Source organism: Chroicocephalus ridibundus, chromosome 1 (genome assembly GCF_963924245.1).
Source record: "Chroicocephalus ridibundus chromosome 1, bChrRid1.1, whole genome shotgun sequence".
In the NCBI taxonomy this organism is placed as follows: domain Eukaryota; kingdom Metazoa; phylum Chordata; class Aves; order Charadriiformes; family Laridae; genus Chroicocephalus; species Chroicocephalus ridibundus.
The window spans coordinates 26866199-26876395 of NC_086284.1; the positions used below are offsets into that span (position 1 = coordinate 26866199).

At 38.7% G+C, this 10197-nt stretch overlaps 1 long non-coding RNA gene across 1 annotated transcript; it reads left to right on the forward strand.

Moving 5' to 3' along the window:
- The first annotated feature begins 371 nt into the window (after positions 1–371).
- On the forward strand, positions 372–7106 carry LOC134518157 (uncharacterized). The gene is made up of 4 exons (XR_010071890.1): positions 372–771; positions 2743–2892; positions 5846–5955; positions 7074–7106. It is a non-coding gene; the product is annotated as an uncharacterized LOC134518157 (long non-coding RNA).
- Positions 7107–10197: the final 3091 nt, after the last annotated feature.

The window sequence follows — 10197 nt, forward strand, 5'->3', positions numbered from 1 at the left end:
CTTTGGTGTAAATTGTTTGTCCTTGAATAGAAATAAGAAAAACTTGACTGTTTGCCCAGATTTGCAGCTGGTCTCTAAAGGGAGAAAAATGTTAAGCTCAGCAGTGAATTTGGAAGTTATTCTGCTGGCACCGTCTGTCTGATGACAGTAGAGTGTCGTGCAGTGCAGCGGTTGAGCTACGGCTTCAGTGAACTGGGATTCCAGTATAGGAATAAAGTTTTTCTTACTTGGCCTAGAGCAGAAGCACATTTTGATAGTGACTTACCTCATCTGTGAGGTGAACGCCCAGTCTGGAACTGTAAGCGGTGTTGAGGGTCAGGGAGGAGTAGAGGGGAAATAAGAACTGCTGAGGGTGGTAATAGTGGTAAGATGCTTGCTCGAGATGGTCCCTAAGGCTGGGCCTGCGGCAGCCAAAACAGTAGTGAGAGCTGTTTTGCAAGGGTAGCTGGTGCTGTGTGTTGCCAGAATTCTATAGGCTGGAAACCCTGTGGCTGTGGACGCAGCCCATGTACAACCACTTCAGTGCTCTGTGAAGGAGCAAGTCTGACTGTTACGACATGAATAACAACCCCTTTTTTCATCACTGATGAAAGACAACAAATACAAGATCAAAGAGCCATCAAGGAATGATATGACATTGATTGACTAAGTGGCTAATGCACTGGTGAGGCCTGACAGTGAGGAGATTCACATCTGTTGGGAGAGACTGATGGTCTGGATAGAGCCAGCAGGATTGGAATAATTAAAACTGTGATTATCCAAGGGCCATAGGTGAGCTGATAAACTTTCTTTAAATAGTTAAAACTCTTGTTTCTTTCTTCCAATGATGTGGAGACTCTGAGTGTCACTCCTTTCTGAACTAGAAACATGGGGTACATAGGGGCAATTAATTATCGTGTATGTGGGGTGGGGAAACACTGTAAGTAACTTCTGCTGGGGTTTATTTGTTTAGGAACTGAGAATACCTGGTATACTGCCCTTCCCCTTGATTGTCGCATCAGCCTTTACTGGATGGCCGTGTGGATAGATACGCTGTCCTGATGCGAAATTTCTGTTAATGTTCTCCTTGTTACCTGTCACGTAGTCTGGGATTTTAATGCTGCTGGGAAGGGAAGAGGAAGGTTCTGCTGTTCCTGCTTTCTCATTGTTCAATGGGATATTGGATTCTTACACATGGATGTTCTATTTCAACCTTTGTGTTTTTGCAATGCACCAACTACTGCAGCTTGCTACTAGAAAATAATGATTGACCCATATTTTCCAACTTTTTAAGGTAGCCTTGCACAGTTAGGATGAGTGTTGCTTAGTCTACCCAAATATACTATCTACTTAGGTTTTTAGCTTATGGTAATTAAGAAAATGCTTTGGTGACAAAAAAGTATCTGTTGTGGATTTTCCTTTATTCCTCAGTGTGCGCAACGAGTTCAGCTATGTAGGTGCTCTTGTTGCCTGTGACAGTTAAGGGCTTCTTTAAACATGTCCACATTCTGACTTGGAGAAAAAAGCAATCTGGCCTTCATTGGTGCAAGCAATGCTTTAAAATGGTAGCAGGTCAGGCCTTTAAAGAATTATTTTAATATTTCGTACTGGGTGTTCTATGTTGTGGCTTTTACCAGAGCACTAATAAGGGTGTTAAGAAACTGAATTTGACATGGGAACAGGAGTTATCTCATCTGTTAAACTAATCCTAATGTTGGTAAAGTGTCATGGGGTGTGGAGACAGAATGACATTAGTGTCTATACAGGGACTATTACCATTATAAAACATGACCTAAGTGAACTAAAGAGGACTGGCTAACGTCCCTGTGGAAGGCCAGGCATCATAGAACTTAACATAGGAATCTATTGAGTACTTAGGATTTTTGGTATGTTGCCAGGGGCCCAAACAGAGGTGTACAGGAGTTCTGCTGGGACAGTAGAGGCAGCATTCTTTGTACATAACCTTCATATTTTATTTAAAACAGGAAAGCCCATCCCAGCATAGAAAGGCAACATCTAAACACTGGATTACAAGTAGATAGGTTTCTGTATCATTTCTCTGGGGACTTTATATATATTGTCACTTTCCATTTGTGGGCTAAACTGCATTCCAGCCCATGCTATTGTTCTAGTCTATTTGGAGGTTGCCTATTCCAGTTTACTGCAGCTGTAGCCGTGAGCAGTTGGCTCTTGTGATAGTGCATGATGGACATGCTGGTCAGTCTAAGCTTCTGCACCGTTTCTGCCTCTCACCATTTGAGAAAGCCTTTAATGCAAACTAATGAGATTAGTGTTCATTTATTCTTGGGTTCCAGGCTAAGTTTTAAAGGGCAAAGACCATTTGAGATCATTGCTTATTCCAAAGAAAGACTGATGTTCCCATCCAGTCATGGTTCTCTGGAAATAGGAATTAATTCACTGGATAGCTCCAGTAGTCTTACCCTTGCTGTACAATGCTGTACTGCAGCTCTTTTTTTACACTGATTTTTATGCCACTATGTTACCACTGTATGATATTTATTTTCCTGTATATAAACATTTTGTAAATCAAGTGAAAAAGATTATAGTAATAAGGAAAATAATATGAAATGCCAAATGTTTATTTAACTATATGAATCAATACGTAACACATTATGCTTCTAAAAGAGCTAAGCGTTTTCATTTGGCCTTTTTTGGTCTCTTCTGTATAGGAAGTGTTAATGATAATGTTCTACTGTATTGTCTCTTTTAATACCTTGATCTGCATACTTATCCTGGAGAAAGACAGAATGTCACCAACGCAGTGGTGTGAGCAGTATGAAGCATAGCAACCAATGGGCACTGCTTTCTGAAGATTTGGCATCTAAATTGTATTGTTCAGAGCATCCCTACTGTGGGGAATATCCACTTTAAACAAAACGCACAGCCTCTCGGGTAAGGCAAATAAACTTCACTTGATAAATTTGCATGCTTTCTGATAAAAGCCTCAGCTCTTGGGAAATTCTAATGTGATTCTTCACAGCTCTGCCCATGTATCAGCATAGTTTAACACACAGTGTAGCATGGATCCAAATCCCAGAGTAACCAAGGGGGTGATACTTTATCTTCCTGACACTCTGAATAAGACTCTTAACCCAAAAGTAACTTTTTAATCTGTATACAAGGATGTCCTTTTTCTGTGATTTTTTTCTTCACACCTATTAATAGATCTCTGTGCTTATAAAACATGAATTAAAATGTAGCACGCTTTGCTTTTGATGTTAATGTGAATTCCTCAAAACTTGTAATTGTGAATATTTGCTTTGATTGCTGGGAAACTACCATTACTGTCTGATGTTGATTAAGTGTTGTTTGGATCTAGAAAAACACAAAACTAAGACTGAAACTAAATAATGTAAAGGTGGAGAAGGTAAGTTAAAAGTTATGGTACCAGGGTTATTGTAAGCTTAGTTCTATTCACTTAGATGTACAGATGTTTTCATCCTTTCACTTAAATAACTGGATTGTCCTACTGGAAAATGTGAAGATTTTAGGAAAAAGAACACTTAAACTTTATTTACTTTATATTTAATAAACTTAGCACAGCAAGGTAAGTGTACCATAAATGCTTTAAGATAGAAAATTATGGAGTTCAGGAATATTCAAATAATACTAAACCTTAAGTGTTTATGAATCTCAAATACTTTGATTTGAGTGATTATGTGTTTATAATTCCCTCATAATCTCCACACCCCCCCCCACAGCTTAGACACAAGAACTGTTTAAAATAAGAAAATCAGACAATAGGGTTATGGCACAAAACAAATTTAATGTAGGTGACCAGCTGCACATCACTAATTGGAAGGAGTGAAGAGTTGAACAGTTTTTAGTTAGATTGCATAAACTCTCTGGTGCCTAAGTGCAATTAATGAAATAAATGCACTTGTAAAAGCAAAAAGATTGCAAAGCAAGGAGGCAGCCTGGATGTAAAAAAAATAAATCAGTCGGGTTTGACTGGTTTGTGTATATAAAATCAAAAGAACTGAATGTTATTTTTAAGTAGAGAAATGAAATGGATATAAATGAAAATTGGGGATGGGGAGAATGGAGAAAAGAAGCTAAGTTACTACTACTTGATCTGATAGCAAACCATCTGGCAATAAGCTGCCAAATCATTATGTATCATTTATATGACTCAGTCCTAATTAGATGTGCACGGATTATGCAGACTCCTTGTGCTTTCAACACTGGTAGAATGTTTTAAAAATAACACTTGCAGTGTTAGTATGACATGTACTTGTTATGAATTTCTGACAGTAATCCAAGCCATTTATTCACTAGAAAATATCCCAAGCACTTCAAAGACTGTTCAAATTTTGACTTACAGGAAAAAAAAAGAAAAAAAAAAGATATAATATCAATATCTTCTGTACAGACACCAAGAAATTAATTTCTTTCTCTTTTTCACTAACTTACTGAAAATATACTGGCTAAGCAGTAGGCCTGAACAGTATGAAAAGATAACTAGATAGAGATACATATAGACACTACAGCTTACAGAAAACATGCTTTGAAAGAGAACGTAATAAAACATCTTTTCGAAGTGAGTGTGCATGGTACTCTGCCTATGCATACACAAATCCAATACATGTATATTTTTTTCTAAAAAGAAACATAGGTGTGTTATTTCTCTGCTTGCTTTGTCACAAAGCAAACAATTGCCACAAATGGAGTACTATAAAAGTTTCCTTGGAGTGTTCATAGCATGTCCATAGCTATACTTAAAATAAATTAGCTATTATATGACTATCTTAATCATGCTGTCACAGAAATCTGTTAATAAAATATATTTAGAGAATTTAAAACTTCAAACCGTCTTCATATGAAAGCTACAAAAATCTGTTGGATAGAATATCAAATATTGAAATTTACTCAACAGGCTGACTAATTACTCTAAAAGGTCAAATTGCTCCCTTGTCCTCCAGAAATGTCTCAAAGGTGGTACATGCAAAGCTATGAAAACAATTCTTTTGAAGAAAAAAAAAATTGAATATGCTCAACTAATAAATACTATGTGTATTGTGGAAATTAAGGGCCTATGAAGGGAGCTGTTTATTAGTTAGATGACCGTAAGATTCAGTTATGAATATGGTGAAAATAAGGCAGCACAAACCCATAGTTGTATATAGGACTAGCAGGCAAGATGAAAAACTATCAGAACATTCTACTACAGGGATATAGATCTTAACGCAAGACTGCTTTTTGTCATGTGGATGCTTGTGTAAACGTAAGTGTGACTTGCTGTGTGTAATTTCTTGTATTTACATTTATAGATGATTTGGAAGAATTGAAGATAGCTCAAAGAGCAGGCAGCATGTTTTATAGTGTAGAAAGCATGTTCTGCAAAGTGGTATAAATAATCAATTGTTTAGATTTACTTACAGACTTAGAATTTCTTATACAAGAAAGAGGTATATGCTTATCAGAGTAATTTTTTATTTTGGACATAGTAATGTAATGTTCCTCTAGTAGAAGGATGAGAGCAAAATTCAAAGTAAAAGTGAGATGTACGCTTTTAACAGTGACTGTCATTAATGATCTGTTAAACTTTTCCAATATGATAAACTTGTTTGAATTCTTTATAGTTATGGATGACTGCCTTTCTAAAAAGTTACTGTCCTTTGAACACAGGCTAAATTCAAGGCTCTGTGATTGCCACACAAGAGATTTGATTTTAGTACTCTCATAGTAAAGTCCACGCACTGCTTGGAACATGCTGAAGACTGATCCCTATGAGGAGCCCCAAAAGTGAGAAACTAAAATAATGACAGCCTTAGGAAAATGCTGGTAAATGTGTTTTGACAGCTTCTCTGAATTTACCTGAGCTGTGCTAATGTCCATTTTACAGAGAATTCAAGCTGAAACAAAAGAAATATGAAATATTTGCCTGTTTTGAAATTCACCACATCTGTTAATCTTGTGTCTGAGCCAAGCCTTTGCATACAGGTATGATTACAGGTAAGCATTACATACAGTTTGTTGGGTTTGGGTTTTTTTGCTTGCTCTTGGAGCAATAAAGAAAAACAAGCTTATATATAATTTCTGGACATTGGGTGGCACCATTGCCTCATGTAAACCACCATGTAGATGCCTTCTAGCTTAAGTTTTACAGTGTTGGCTCAGCTCCTTTTTTTCCTGTAACATAACTATATTAGGTAAGCCAAAAAGCAGAACTACTAGCCTTCTCTCTTTTCTTTTTTTAGCTTGATTTTAAGTAATCATCTTTAAATGGTAATGCATTTTTGACCAAGAACTGATGTTGCTTAGTTTAAGGAACTGTTGATGGATTTCAAGTACTGATCTACAGATCTTCTGTGAAGCTTTTGACTGAAATAGAAAGATACTCTTTACAGCCAATCTGTTTTTCTGTGCCCCAGCCCGTAGGGAACCTGTGCACTGATGTATAAAGTCTTCTATTGTCTTTAATAAAACTTCAGTTTAAAATGCATTGGTGATGTGGCTGACATATTGGATACTGTTATATGTTTCTGCAAGTGCAAAATCTCCTCTAAGTTTATGTGCTCGTTTCAGCTGGGGCAGAATTAATTTTTTTTCTAGTGGTTGCTGTGTTTCAGATTTGGTATGAAAGGAATGTCAACAATACATATTGTTTTAGTTGTTGCTAGGCGATGTTTATGCTTTTCAAGGACTCTGTGCTCCTTCTCAACTTCTATGGGAAGCTGAAAAGGAGCACAGAGAGAACAATGAAATGGCCAATGGAATATTCTGTACCATAGACATCATACTCAGTATATAAATGGGGGTTGGCTGGGGTGGGCGGAATACAGGATCACTGCTCAGGACGGTGCCAATTCATGGAGCGATGAGAGTGACTTGTGTTGTTATTGTTTTCCTTTTCTGATATTGTTTTATTAAACTGTCTTTATCTCAACCCATGAGTTTTGGATTTTTTTCTTTCCTTTTCTCCCTCTTCTCCCTACCCTTCTTGGCAGGGGAAGGGGAGGTGTGAGCAAACGGCTGCATGGTCCTAGCTGCTGGCTGGGGTTAAACATGACAGTTTACTTTTAAGATGTATTTATGTCTTTTTAATTGGATGTTAATCTCCTTGCTGGCAGGTACAAACTTTGTTCCAGATCAGGAGAAATTTGTATGTATGCCACTTTCAAATTTAATATATTACTGGTATAAAAAGATATGACAAGCTACTGGTATAATTTCTTTTTTTCTGAGGTTCATTGAATTTATTGTACAGAGCAAAATACTCAAATAGTAGACAATAGTAAGCAACTAATAGCATTTTTCAATTAGATTAATGAAACTGTCAGAGACTGCACTTTGAAAACTGACTGACCAGTTATATAGTGTTTACTACTGTGGAACTCAATAAGAGTGAAAAGGAATACAGTATTTGTATTAATTTTTAGTTTATGTCTGTATTTGAGGCAAAAGTGCAGAATTTAGTTTTGCAGTAGTTTCAGAAAGTCTCACAGCAGAGCAACGTTGGAGTTATGCAGATCAGTGTTAGCACTGACTTACATGAGGGAAAACATTCTGATGAAAGCTGAAAGAATTCTTTGGATTAAAAAAACCCAAAGCATTTGCATGTATGTTGGCTGTTCAACCTAAAGATACTACAATTTTAGCATAAATAGAAATCTTCATTAAAGTATTTCTTATTCTTTGATAATGTTGCCAGCCAGTTATCAGAAACAATAACAAATCACGTATCAGTAGTATCTGCTATAAACTGTGTATGAACCTGCTGCCTGCAGAAGTTTGCACTGCTAAGCCTTATAAGGAACACGTTTGCTAAAATCTGAACCAACTACAACATTCAAGAACAGATTATTAAAATAAATTTCTTGGTTTATCCATTTGTAATGCATAATCTGACCAGCTCTGTCTGTTCATACTGCTCTGGAACTGGTGACAGGGCAGTTCTGCAAGTTCAGGATGTTTCATTCTTCAAACATTTAGAGCCTGACAAGTAAACTTGGAGTAACAGAAAATACAGTCAGAGTTGAAAAATGGGACAGAAGCTTTAAATATACACTACAAGAACTGATGAGGATCAGTGATATAACATTAGAAGAATCCTACCTTTTTATTCTTTTTAGTGGGAAAAGAAATTGAAAAGAAACATACTATTTCTCAAATACTGAAAAACTAGGTAAGGACTTTTTCTAAGCCCAGAAAGGATATGATCAGAAGTAATGTTATAAAATTAAAACAAGGAGGGTTTAAATCGGACATCAGAAAGAGGCATTCTAATCATGAGAAGTAAATACTGAGGTAGACTTTTGCATAACAGCTTCTAATCATGAGAAGTAAATACTGAGGTAGACTTTTGCATAGCAGCTTCTAATGATGGAGCTTTCAAACAATCGTCAAAATGGTTTAGACCCAGTTAACTGTGCCTTCTGTCTGGAACTGGGAGGGAGGAGACAGAGGAGGACTATGGACTGTGGTTGAAAAAGTGATGTGCTATATTGTATTTTTCTTTTCTTTTTGTAGGGGCAACTCACCTGATACTGTACCTTTTGGCTACCACAGGGTTTGGAGCTCAGCGTCAGCCAGGAACTGGGAGTTGATGCCTTGCACAACGGAAAGATGCTTTTGATTTCTGGTGTCTCCATGCTTTAAGAGGCAGCATGGGTCCCACCGTGAGCAGATATGAATGAAATGACCTCTTGAGGTTTCTTCTAAATCCTGTCTGATCCCACACCATGATTTTAATATTGTACATTCTGTAGTAGATTAATCTGCTGGAAACAATAACTTGTCTTTCAAACTTGTTATTCAGACCAAGATCTCTGAACTGTTACAGTGAATTTACTGCCAAATAATGGTGATGAAAAGACAAAATTGTTACTGATTTAGAGAAGATGGTTGTGGGTTGACCCTGGCCAACAGCTGAGCACCCGCACAGCTGCTTGCTCACTCCCTCCCCTCCCCCAGGACAACAGTGCATAAGGGAAGAGCAAAAGCAAGAAAATTTGTGGGTTGAGATAAAGACAATTTAGTAAGTGAAGGAAATAGAGGGGGCAAGACTCAAGTGATGCTCACCACCTCTCAAAGTAGAGCAATGTCCAGCCAGTCTCCGAGCAACGGCCACTTTGGAAGTAAAACTCCCCACCTTCTTCTAACCCAGCTTTTATTGCTGAGCATAACTTTATATGGTATGGAATATGAAGGATACCCCCATCTGGGCTGCTACGAAGAAAGTTAACTCCATCGTGGCCAGACTCAGCACACCAATTCTTTATAGCTGTTTAGGTAAAATTCAACCATCTACACAAAGCTTCAGTTACTGAGGTTTACTCATCGTATCATGTATCTCTCAGGCATTTTCTCAGAATTGGTGGTAGTTTCCGTAGAGATATGTAAAGGTTTGTTATTCACAGAATCACAGAATCTTCATGGTTGGAAAGGACCCTTAAGATCGAGTCCAACCAAACAACCTAGAATCTCTGCCACTAGAGCATTCCCTGAAGTGCCACATCTGGATGTTTCTTAAACACCTCTAGGGATGGTGACTCAACCACCTCCCTGGGCAGGCTGTTCCAGTGCCTGACCACTCTTCCAGTAAAGTAATTCTTCCTAATATCTAATCTAAACCTCCCCTGCTGCAACTTCAGACCATTTCCTCTGGTCCTGTCATTATTCACCTGGGAGAAGAGGCCAACACCCACCTCTCTCCAGCCTCCTTTCAGGTAGTTGTAGAGGGCAATGAGGTCTCCCCTCAGCCTCCTCTTCTCCAAGCTAAACATGCCCAGCTCCCTCAGCCTCTCCTCATATGCCCTGGTCTCCAGACCCCTCACCAGCCTGGTAGCTCTCCTCTGGACACGCTCCAGCACTTCAATGTCCCTCTTGTACAGAGGGGCCCAGAACTGAACACAGGACTCGAGGTGAGGCCTCACCAGTGCCGAGTACAGAGGCACGATCGCTTCCCTCGTCCTGCTGGCCACGCTATTCCTGATACAAGCCAGAATGCTGTTGGCCCTCTTGGCCACCTGAGCACACTGCTGGCTCATGTTAAGCTGGCCGTCCACCAGCACCCCCAGGTCCTTTTCTGCCGGGCAGCTTTCCAGCCACTCTTCCCCAAGCCTGTAGCGCTGCTTGGGGTTGTTGTGACCGAAATGCAGGACCCGGCACTTGGCCTTATTAAACCTGATACAGTTGGCCTTGGCCCATCGATCCAGCCTGTCCAGGTCCCTCTGTAGAGCCTTCCTACCCTCA